The sequence below is a fragment of the Ursus arctos genome, unplaced genomic scaffold (genome assembly GCF_023065955.2).
Source record: "Ursus arctos isolate Adak ecotype North America unplaced genomic scaffold, UrsArc2.0 scaffold_30, whole genome shotgun sequence".
NCBI lineage: Eukaryota > Metazoa > Chordata > Mammalia > Carnivora > Ursidae > Ursus > Ursus arctos.
The window spans coordinates 31,494,947-31,506,954 of record NW_026622986.1 but is presented as its reverse complement, the minus strand read 5'-3'; the positions used below and the strand labels follow the sequence as shown (position 1 = coordinate 31,506,954).

General features: G+C 41.3%; 2 protein-coding genes across 2 annotated transcripts in view; one reads left to right on the top strand and one right to left on the bottom strand.

The window, feature by feature from the left end:
• The window catches only part of IL15RA (interleukin 15 receptor subunit alpha), a 59,842-nt gene that overhangs the window by 30,365 nt on the left and 17,469 nt on the right, over positions 1-12,008 (bottom strand).
• The window catches only part of FBH1 (F-box DNA helicase 1), a 111,056-nt gene that overhangs the window by 83,412 nt on the left and 15,636 nt on the right, over positions 1-12,008 (top strand). The gene's annotated exons all lie outside the window — the stretch shown is intronic.

The following is a 12,008-nucleotide window of genomic DNA, read 5'->3' as shown; positions in this document are numbered from 1 at the left end:
CGTGGCCACACTGGCTTTCGGTGCCCCCAAGCCACTCACCATGCACACTGCTCTCCCCAGCCCATCTCCTGCCATCCTTCCTCACATGAACATGACGTTCTCAGGAGAGCCTTCCCTCCTCTCCCCCTCCCCACCCAGTCAGCCGGGTCCCACAGTTCTGCGTTCTCTCCCTGTATAGCCAGCCACTCCCATGGTTGTAAGACAACGAGATGATGGAATGGCTGTGTCTCATCACCTGCACTTTGAGCGTTGGAGGCGGGGGCCAACACGGGCTTCTCTGAGCCCCGTACAATAGCTGGCAAGGGAAGGTGTTCAAGAAAGAGTTGTTCAGAGAGTGATGCTTAGTATGCACGCGCCCTTTACCCCAGCAATTTCACTTCCAAGACTTTACCTTACAGGTACACTGGTACCTTTATGAAGTGAGTATGTACAAAGTTATTGACCGTGATAGCCAGGACCTATAAATTACCTTGTATGTGGTCAGCAGGAGACTAATTTAGTAAATTACAATACAGCTACCCTGCGAAGAAGTACCCCCCAGCTCTTTATAATCGATGAAGAAAGCTCTTTAGGCACCGAAGTGGAAAGATCTCCAAGATACACTGTTAGGTTAGGAAGAAAGGAACAGAACCCTGTGTTTCATATGCTACCATCAGTGAAAAAAGAAGAAGTGGTACCAATACACAATTTTTTGCCTATCCATAAAATCTCTGAAAGAATGCAAGAGACTGTTAATACTGGAGGAGGCCGCTGAGAGATGCCCTGGGAGAGACTTTTTACTGAATGCCTTTTCATACTTTTTTTTTTTTTTTTTGCCTTTTCACACTTTCTGAGTTTTTAGTGGTGCAAATGTTTTACCTGTTAAAAATGCTTTTGCGGGGCCCCTGGGTGGCTCAGTCGGTGAAACGTCTGCCTCCGGCTCAGGTCATGATCCTGGGGTCCTGGGATCGAGTCCCGCATCAGGCTTCCTGCTCAGCCGGAGTCTGCTTCTCCCTCTGCCTCTCACTTGTGCACTCTCTCTCACTCACACACTCTCTCTCTCAAATAAATAACATCTTTAAAACTTTTTTAATTTTAATTTTATTTTTTTTAAGATTTTATTTATTTATTTGACAGAGACAGTCAGAGAGAGAGGGAACATAAGCGGGGGAGTGACAGAGGAAGAAGCAGGCTCCCAGCAGAGGAGCCTGATGCGGGGCTCGATCCCAGAATGCCAGGATCACGCCCTGAGCTGAAGGCAGACGCTTAATAACTGAGCCACCCAGGCGCCCCTAAAACTTTTTTTAAATAAAAAATAAATTAAAATGCTTTTGAAAGTTTTTGCAATGCCCTGTTTCTTCAGCCACTTTGTACCTAGATGTTTATTATTCCTTTTCATATATTAATATATGCTGGTGTGAAAATTAAAGTATTTAATAAGGAGTGCCACCTAGATAGCTGCTGGCAATAATTGGGATGGGGGCAGGGCGACCACTGGCCACGGATGAAAGGGCACACTGATGAGGACTGGCAGAATATTAGTTGTGCCTGTATACACTGTTTTAAATATATGAAATACTTCATAATAGAAAGGTAGGGAGTGGGAGATTTTAAAGTACCCTGCCACAGGAACTCAGAAATCTTGGTTGAGCCTAGGGCAGGAGAGGGATAAATCCTGCCTAGTGGGGGTGTTCAGTGCTTTGGTTATAATATGTTGCCTGCTACACTGAATGTGAGAAATGCAGGAGATTCTAGAATTAGGAATTTTTGCCTTTTTCTGAGCAAGTGAAGCCAGCTTGGGGAAAAATTGAAGGCGAGAAGGTTTGCAAGGTCATCTGGGAGGATTCTGGACACCCTTTAGGGAGACAAACGCCCCCCCCCCCAACCGAGTCACTCCCAGCAGACTGTGGACGTGACAAAGTGTGTGCCAAGTGATACCTTTTATCAGAAGAATGTCACCAAAAGAAGGTAAGAGCCAGAGCTAGAATGAGTCAAGTTTTCTCTAACCTGTACAACTGTGTTAAAAATGTCCCCTTCCTTCTAATTAGAAGTTGAAAGATTTGAGCAAGATTTAGATGCCACGATTTTCCTCACTATGAAACCTCCTGGCTAAAAGCAATGTCCTGGGACCTGCCCGGTCATGTACGTTCATTTCATTTTTGTGGCATTTCTACAGATAGGTGCTCAGTAGATCTGCAGGATAAGCCCTAGAGCTGGTCTCATGGCTTGTGGGTATGACACCTGGCCAAGTTCTGTCTCCTCATGTCTGGGTTCTGGAATGCACCAGAAGCAGACAGTTCTAGTCTGAAAGTCTGATGACTGAGCTACCTGCAAGTACGGTAAACAGTCCAAACCCCAAGTGGATGAGGTGAGCTCCGTCACCTACCCACAGTAGACCTTGGTGCTAGGTCTGAGGGGGACAGATTCTGGAAAATGCGACCATCTTCTGCAGCTCTGCATGTCACAGTGAGGATTCGGCTTCTGGAACATGAATCCCCATCCATCCTGGAAAATGTAACGTCTCTGATCTTAACCTGGGTGTTCTAATTGGGGCTGGTTTCCTTCTGTATTCTTCAAATAGGCCACGCTTGTCTGATTTACCCAAATAGTATCTGTGTCTGCTTTCCAGCAACCTGAGCCTTCTTTGGGTTGGCCAGGATCTGGGGTCAGCCTTGACTGGCCATGGGCCCCCGAAGGGCAGCTTTCTCCTTCCTTCTAACCTGCTCCCTGTGGGTTGGCCTGTCTCTTCCTAGAAACCCTAGCTTTTGGGACTAGGGCTCTGACCCCCCTGCCCAGGTCCTGCCCATCTTTTCCTCCAGAGAGCAGTCCCTGGATTGCCACACTGCCCAGCCGCTGGCTTAGGTTCAGATGTCCAAGAATGACTGTCAGAATCACCAGGACACCTACTCACTGCCTGGACCCCTTATGCCACGTCCCACTGGCTGGGTGAGCCTCTTCAGATATTAGAATCAGAGGAATCCGCCTCCAAATTCAGAATATGGTCAGAACAGTCTACTACAAGGGCATGGCAGCCTGCAGATCGACCAGCCCACAGTTGGGTCAGCTGTCCGATTCTCCCCATCTCCTTCAGGAAGGCCTTCCCTGTGGGCTCTCTTGGCTGAGATTCCAGCGTGTCTCCTACCTGTGCCCACCGGAGCTATGACAGCCCCCTGGGTCAGGAGAGCCCAGGCCTTACTTTGTTCTTCCTGGTCTCAAGAAGGGAAATGGATTGTTTGATTTTTGTTCTTAATCCAACCATTGACTTTTTTTTTTAAATCCCATCGGCCTTGAATCTCACATTTTGTACAATATAATATACATCTGTGCTGCTCTAATAGTCTCAGTGTTCTCTCTTCATTCACGTGACTATTAGAGCAGACTCGAACATTTTCTTTTTATTTGAGAAAGACGAACACAGTCCAGGTTTCTCTCTGTTGGAGGAAGAAGTTGAACTATGGATCAGGGGAAAGGATGACTAGAATGTACCCTATGGTGTTAGAAGAGAACTGGGGTTGGAGGTATCAGTATGTCATCATCGTATGTGTGTTCACGTGTGTGTGCACATATGTCTGTACATGGCAATGTGTTGTGCAAGTGTGTGTGTGCATGTGTGTGCTCTAGCTCCATCCTCTTACGATGCCTAGAAGCAATGACACATTAACAGTGAGCATACTTGGTGCCCAGATCTTGGTCTCCACCAAAAGAAACCGTGGCTACTTAGAGAAAAGGCTGATTCCAGGGCTAGGATGGGGAAAGCATTTTGATTTTTTAATTTATTTTATTTCTTTATTTACTTTTAAAGATTTTATTTATTGAGAGAGAGAGCGCGCACACATGGGGAGGGCCAGAGGGAGATGGAGAGAGGGACTCTTTTTTTTTTTTTTTAAAGATTTTATTTATTTATTCGACAGAGATAGAGACAGCCAGCGAGAGAGGGAACACAAGCAGGGGGAGTGGGAGAAGAAGAAGCAGGCTCCCAGCAGAGGAGCCTGATGTGGGGCTCGATCCCATAACACCGGGATCACGCCCTGAGCCGAAGGCAGACACCTAACCGCTGTGCCACCCAGGCACCCCGAGAGAGGGACTCTTAAGCAGGCCTCATGCTCAGTGTGAAGCCTGACACGGGGCTCAATCTCATGGCCCTGAGATCATGACCTGAGCTGAAATCAAGAGTCAGACGTTTAACTGACTGAGCCACCCAGGTGCCTGGCATTTTGATCTTTTAAAAGATCAAAAGATGAGCCTTGAATATATTGTTGTACTAGAAAGTAAGGAAATAGTCAAAGAAAGATGGCGACATTGTCAAAAGGATATAGTGAGAAGGTTGAACTGGCTCTCACTGGCCACATCTGGGACCATTTGAGTATCGAAGGAAATAAAAAGCCTAACAGATTATGGAACAAACTAAAACAAAACTCCGTAAGTCTGTCCTAATATAAATAAATAAATGAATAAGTGAGCAGGGGAGAAGAGAAAGCCCTCCTGACAGTGTAAAGCTAACATAGAAGGAATGATGGAGTTAGAGAAGAAACAATGGATGCTAGAATGAATGGATTGAAGTTTGATAAGGAACAGATATTTATATAGGTGGCCAATTGCACAGGGTCAGTTTAGCTAAGCTGGACACACATTCCTTGAATCCCCTCCCCTGCATGGTGCCCAGTGAACCTGTGGTACAATCACTAATCTTGGGACAAATTAATTTCATGTGCCTCCTGATATGATTCACTGAGAAGGACACAACATCACACCTGTGGTATTTCTCCCCCAGATCCATAATCTGAATCTAATCATGAGGAAACACTAGATGAACCTAAATTGAGGGATACTCTGAAAAACAGCCTGTATTAGAGATCAGGAAAGGTAAGGGGGTCGCCTGGGTGGCTCCGTTGGTTGTGTCCGACTCTTTTTTTTTTTTTAAGATTTTATTTATTTATGAGAGAGAGAGAGAGAGTGCAGGGGGAGGAGCAGAGGGAGAGAGACAAGCTAGACTACTCGATAAGCATGGAGCCAGACCTGGGGCTCAATCTCAGGACCTGAGATCATGACCTGGGCTGAAACCAAGAGTCAGACACTTAACTGACTGAGCCACCCAGGCACCCCAAGTGTCTGACTCTTGATTTTGGCTTGGGTCATGATCTCAGGGTTGCAGGATGCAGCCCCATGTCAGACTCCATGCTGGGTGTGGAGCCTGCTTGGGATTTTCTCTCTCCCTCTGCCCTTCCCCTCCCCCACTCATGGGCACATGGGCTCTTTTTCTCAAAGAAAGGAAGGAAGGAAGGAAGGAAGGGAGGAAGGAAGGAAAGGAAGAGAGGAAGGAAGGAAGAAAGGGAGAAGGAAAGAAAAAGAACAAAAGAAAGAAAGAAAGAAAGAAAAAGAAAGAAAGAAGAAAAGAAAAGAAAAAAAAAGAAAAGAAAGAAGAAGAGAGAGAAAAGGAAAGGCAGAGGAAATATTCTGGACTGAAAGAGGTTAAAGAGACATGGCAAGGAAATGCTACCTGTGGCCCTGGATTAGATCCAGAATTAGGGTGAAAATGGTGAACAAGGGCATTACTGGGACAACAGACAAAATTTGAATGTGGCCTGAGTATTAGATAATACTATTGTGTCAAGGTTAAATTTCCTGATTTTTGATAATCGTTCTGGGGTTATGTGAGAGTGTTGTGTTTTAGGAAGGTATGTTAGAGAATGTAGTCTTTGGAAATATACACTGAATATTTCGGCATAAAGGAGCATAATGTCTCCAACTTACTTTCAAATGCATTAGAGGAAAAAGCACACGTGGAATAAATATACATGGTTAGAGATGGGGGATGATAAAGTACTGGGGCAAAATGTAAACAGTTGGTGAATCTGAGTGAAGGCTATCCAGAGGTCTCTTCTGTTTTTGCAGTTTTACTCTAAGTTTGAGGCTGCATCAGAATAAATGAGTTAAAAAATAAGCAGTATGTAACAAACAAAACCACTTGGTGAATGGCTCTTGGGTCCCTTTCTTTGAGGATTGCTCCTTTTTTTTTTTTTTTTTAAGATTTTATTTATTTGACACAGAGAGAGAGAGAGAGGGCGCAAGCAGGGCTGAGCCACCCAGGCGCCTAGGATTGCTCTTGAAGGAAACTCTAAGAGCCTTTGACCGCTCAGGCCAAGATCATAATTTAGTCAGGAAAATGTTCTTGAATTATCTCCCTGCTTATGGTTTTCAGAGTGCCACCTTTCCCTCTTTTCTTGTCCCCTCTTCGCACCGTTTAGAGTTCCTCCTTCCACTTGCAGGGTCTAAAAGTAGTGTTTGCACTCTCTCTGCGTTTGGTGTTTTGACTGCAGCTGTGGCTTGGTGTGTGGGGTCATCGTGGCCATATTTGAGTCCTCGCTCTGCGAAATCAGCTCTGCTCCCCACTGCCTTCGTCTTCATCTCGGGTCCTCTCTGTCAGTGATCCCTAAATCGGAGCGTACAGTAGAACCACCTGGAGGGTTGGTTAAACCCCAGAGGGCTGGGCCCTCCCCACAGAGCTCCTGAGTCAGTAGGTCTGGGGCAGGGCCTGAGAATCTGCATTTCTAACCAGTTCCAGGTGGTGGTGATGCTGTGGGAAGCATGGCCCGTGCCACATAGAGCCCTGCTATATGGCATTCACAGGTGCAGAGCCTCCCAGCATCACATCAAGTTACTTTCCAGTGTGGATTTAAAGCTTTTCTTGAACTTATTAATAACTGCTTATTCATACCTTTCTATGGTATTGATACCATCAATGAAGATTTCTTTTACAGGTTCCTCCTGATGTGTTCTTCTGAATGTTTGGTCTAATAGTTTTTAATTGGACCCAATTCCCCCACCTCCATCTAAAAAACGTACCCACCCACTGTGCACATGTGTGTGTCTGTGTGTGGGGGTGTTTAGCTTGGTAGTACCATGGCTTTAGCTCCATGCTACCAAAATCTTAAATCTGTGCTTTGCTCTATGTTAACATAGATGGGAAAATACTTAGAGATGGAGGGTGTGGTGGAATGGGGAGGAACGGTCATAAAACACTCCACTCTAGAAATATTTAACAGTAGACCAGAGCACATAGTCCCATAAAAATACTAGACTCTGCTCTATGATAAAATGTTCCTTCCTGCCAAGGAAGCCCAGATTGACCGTGGACCTTTGGACCACTCAGGTAATATTACATCATTGGTGACTGGACAGTCTGCATCCAGCCACAAATCAGTGACGCCAGAAGACACGAGAGACAAGAAGTCCCAGAGGGAAAGGCTAGGCAAAGACTGGATTTAGCTGGTAGGAGTGTATTTAACTGGTTTTTCCTTACCTACCCCTTTCCTTCCTTCTGCCAAGTTTGCTCTTTGATGCTGCCAGCATCATTGTCTTGGGCCTGGAGGAACTTGTGAGATCACAGAGTCAAGCTCTCAGCCTTGGCCCCTACCATGGGTTATTCTGAAACTTTAGAAGGGACGGAGAATCTAAGAACCCTTACCTCACCCCAAATACCACACATGCAGTTACTTCCAAGACCAGTCCATTTTGGGGCGGATTGCAAAGACATCTTGCATGAAACTGTATTCGTCTTTGTGTACCTGACTATTTCACTTAAGAATATTGTCCTTAGTGCAATCCATATATGCTACAAATGTTACATAATTTCCTTTCTTTTAAAGGCTGAATGATATTCCATTGTTATGTATGTACCATATTTTGATGATCCATCATTCATTTGTTGATGCACACTTGGATTGATGACATGTTTTGGCTGTTGTGAATAAGGCTGCTATGAACATGGATGTATAAATACCTCTCTGAGACCCTACTTTTAAATCGTTTGGGTGTATACCCAAGGTGCAATTGCTGGATCATAGGGTAATTCTATTTTTGACTTTTTGAGGAACTGCTGTACCGTTCTCCACAGTGGCTGCGCCGGTTTGCCCTCCTGCCGACAATGCACACGGGCTCCTTTTCTCTACATCCTCTTGTTTGTGTGGTTGTTAGTAGTCATCTTAATGGGTATGAGATGTATGTCATTACAGTTTTGATTTGCATCCCCCTAGTGGTTAGAATCTTTTCATGTACTTACTGCCATTTTTATATCTTCTTCGGGGAAATATCGATTCAAGTTCTTTGCCCATTTTTGAATTGGGCTGTTTGTTTTGTTGTTGTTGAGTTTTAGGGGTTTTCTGTACATTCTGAATGTTAATCCCTTATCAGATATAAGATTTGCAGGTATTTCTCTCCCATTCTGTGGCTTGATTTTACTCTCTAGATAGGGTCTTTTGATGCACAAAATTTTTAAATTTTCACGAAGTCCAATTTGTCTATTTTTTCTTGTTTCCTTTGCCTTTGGTGTCATATCCAGGAAATCATTGCAAATCCAGTGTCATGAAGCTTTAGTCCTATGTTTTCTTCTAAGAGTTTTATTTTTTTAGGTCTTGTATTTAGGTCTTTTACCCATTTTGTGTTAATTTTTGTATACAGTATTATGTAAGGTACCAACTTCATTATTTTGCATGTGGATGTCCAGTTTCCCCAGCACTTTGTTAAAAAGACTGTTCTTTCCCAAATGAATGGTCTTGACACCCTTGTCAAAAATCATTTTCCCATATATGTGATGGTTTATTTCTGGGCTCTCTAGTCTATTTCATTCATTTGTATGTCTGTCTTAATGCCCATACCACACTGTTGTGATTAGTTTTGTAGTAGTTTTGAAATCAGGGTGTGTGAGCCCTCTAGTTTTGTTTTTCAAGATTGTTTTGGCTATTTGGGATACCTTGAGATTCCATATAAATTTTAGGATGGGTTTTTCTATTTCTGCAAAAGACATCATTGGGATTTTGATAGGAATTGGATTAATCTGTAGATCACTTTGGATAGTATTGACATTTTAATAACATCAAATCTTTCAATCCATGACCATGGGATGTGTTTCCATTTATTTGTGTCTTCTTTCATTTCTTTCAGCTGTGCTTGGTAGTCTTCATTGCACAGGTCTTTCAGCTCCTTGGTTAAGTGTATTCCTAAGTATTTTATCATTTTTAGTGCTATTGAAAATGGAATTGTTTCTTAATCTTCTTTCAGATTGTTCACTGTTAATGTATAGAAATGCAACTGATTTTTTGTATGTTGACTTTGTATCCTGCTACTTTACTGAATTAATGTATTAGTTCTAACAGTTTTTTGTGGAATTTTAAAGTTTCCTACATATAAGATCATACCATCAGCAAACAGAGGTAGTTTTACTTCTTCCTTTCCAATTTAGGTGCCTTTTATTTTTTTTCTTTGCCTCACTGCTGTGGTTGTTCAGTGCTATGTCGAGTAGACGTGGTGAAAGCAGGCATCCTTGCCTTGTTCCTGATCTTAGAGGAAAAGTTTTCAGTCTTTCACCACCAAATATAATGTTCACTGTGGGTTTTTATGTATGGCTTTTATTATGTTGATGAAATTCCCTTCTATTCCTAGTATTTTGAGTGTTTTGTTTCATCATGAAAGGGTGTTGAATTTTGTCAAATGCTTTTTCTGCATCAGTTGAGATGCTCATGTGCTTTTCTCCCTTCATTCTACTAATGGGGTGTTAATATTACACTGATCAAGTATCATAGGTTGAACCGTCTTTGCATTCCAGGAGTAGATCCCGCTTGGTCATGGTGTATGCTCAGGTTAAAAGGATCATATTGCTGAATTCAGTTTACTAGTATTTTGTTAAGGATTTTTGCATCAATATTCATACAAGATATTGGTCTGTAATGTTCTGTTCTTACAGTTTCCTTATCTGGCCTTGGTATCAGGGTAATGCTGGCCTCAGACTGAGTAAGGAAATGTTCCCTCCTCTTTAATTTTTTCTACCTTCTTGGTAGGTATTGTGTTTCTAGGGATTTGTTCATTTCATCTAGGTTATCCAATTATTTGTGTACAATTGTCCATAGTACTCTTATAATCCTTTTCAGTTCTATAGAATTGGTAATAATGTCCCCACTTTCATTTCTGATTTTAGTAATTTAAGCCATCTCTTTTTTTTTCTTAGTTCATCTAGCTAAAAGTTAGTCAATTTGGTTGATCTTTTTAAAGAACCAACTTTTGGTTTCATTGATTTTCTTGTTTTTCTATTCTCTACTTCATTTATCTCTGCTCTAATCCTTGTTATTTCCTTCCTTTTGCTAACTTTGGGTTTCGTTTGTTCTTTTTCTAGTGCCCTGAGGTATAAAGTTAGGTTGTTGACTTTAGATCTTTCTTATTTTTTAATGTACACATGGATAGCTATAAATTTCCCCCTTAGCTCCACTTTTCTATGTTCCATAGCTTTGGTATGTACGTTTTCCTTTTCGTTCATCTCTGAGTATTTTCTAATTTCCCCGTGATTTCTTCTTTGATCTTTCGGTTGTTTAAAAGTGTATTGTCTCATTCCACAATTTTGTGAACGTTCTAGTTTTCCTTCTGTTATTGATTTCTAACTTCATCCTGCTATGATCAGATTAGATACTTTGTATACTATCTGTCTTTTTAAATCTATTGAGACATAATTTGTGGCCTAACATATGGTCCATCCTGGAAACTGTGCCATGTGGATTAAAAAGAATATATATTTTGGTGGTCTGTTATTAGATACATAAATATTTACAAATGTTATATTTTCTTGCTATATCGAATCTTTTATTAATATATAATGTCCTTTTTTGTCTCTAAACTTTTTTGATTTAAAGTCTGTTTTGTCTGATATTAGTTAGTATAGCCATCCCTACTGTCTTTTTGTTGCTGTTTTCATGGAATATCTTTTTGTGTCTTTTCACTTTTAATCTGTTTGTGTCTTAGGATCTTAAGTTTGTCTCTTGTAAACAGCACATAATCAGATCGTGTGTGTGTGTGTGTGTGTGTGTGTGTGTGTGTGTGTTTCGCCAATCTCTGTTTTTCCATTAAAGAGTTTAATCCATTTACATTTAAAGTACTGATAAGGAGGGACTTAATTCTGTCATTTAACTCTTTGTTTTCCATGTGCCTTACAGCTTTTTTGCCCCTCATTTTCTGCATTACTATCTTTTTTTATGTTTAGTCAATATGATGTCATAAAATGTTTAAATTTCCTAATTTCTTTTGTGTATGTTCTATAGCTATTTTATTTGTGGTTACCATGGGGATTACATTTAATATCCTAAAGTTATCACACTCTAATTTGGATTCACACCAACTTAACCTCAATGACAGATAAAAACTCTGCTCTTTTATAGCTCCATCACTATTGTTAATGTTACATAATCACATCTTTATACATTGTGTGCCCCAAGACATAAGCTAATAATTTTTCAAAATGCATTAGTTGCTTAATTTATGTAGAAAACAAGATTTGGAGTTACAAACCAATGTTACACTAATATTACCTTTTATAATAATTTTTTTCATTAAATATATTAGTCTCTTAAATCATGTAGAAAACAAAAAGTACAGTTACAAACCATTGTTCAGTAATACCAGCTTTAATAATTGCCCATGAATTTACCTTTATTGAGATCTTTATTTCTCCATACAGCTTCAAGCTATGGGCTAGTGTCCTTCTGTTTTGCCTTGCAGGACTCTGAGCATATATTGCAGATCAGGTCCAGTGGTAGTAAACTCCCTCAGCTTTTGCTTATCTGAGAATGTCTTAATTTCTCCCTGACTTTTGAAGGACAGTTTTTCTGGATATAGGATTCTTGGTTGGCAGTTCTTTTCTTTTAGCATTGTGAATATATTGGTCTACTGCCTTCTGGCCTCCAAAGTTTTTGATGAGAAATATGCTGATAATCTTATTGGGGAATCCCTTGTATATGAGGATTTGCTTCTCTCTTGCTGCTTTCAAGATTCTCTCTTTGGCCCTGGCTTTTGAAAGTTTGATTCTATTGTGTCTTGGTGAAGGTCTCTGAGTTCATCTTACTTGAAGTTAATTGAGTTTCTTGGAGGTTTATTTCATGTCTTTCATCAAATTTGGGAAATTTACAGCCTTTCTTTATTCAAATATTCTCTCTGCCCCTTTCTCTCTTACTTCTTCTTTTAAGACTAACACAATGTTGGTCTCTTGATGG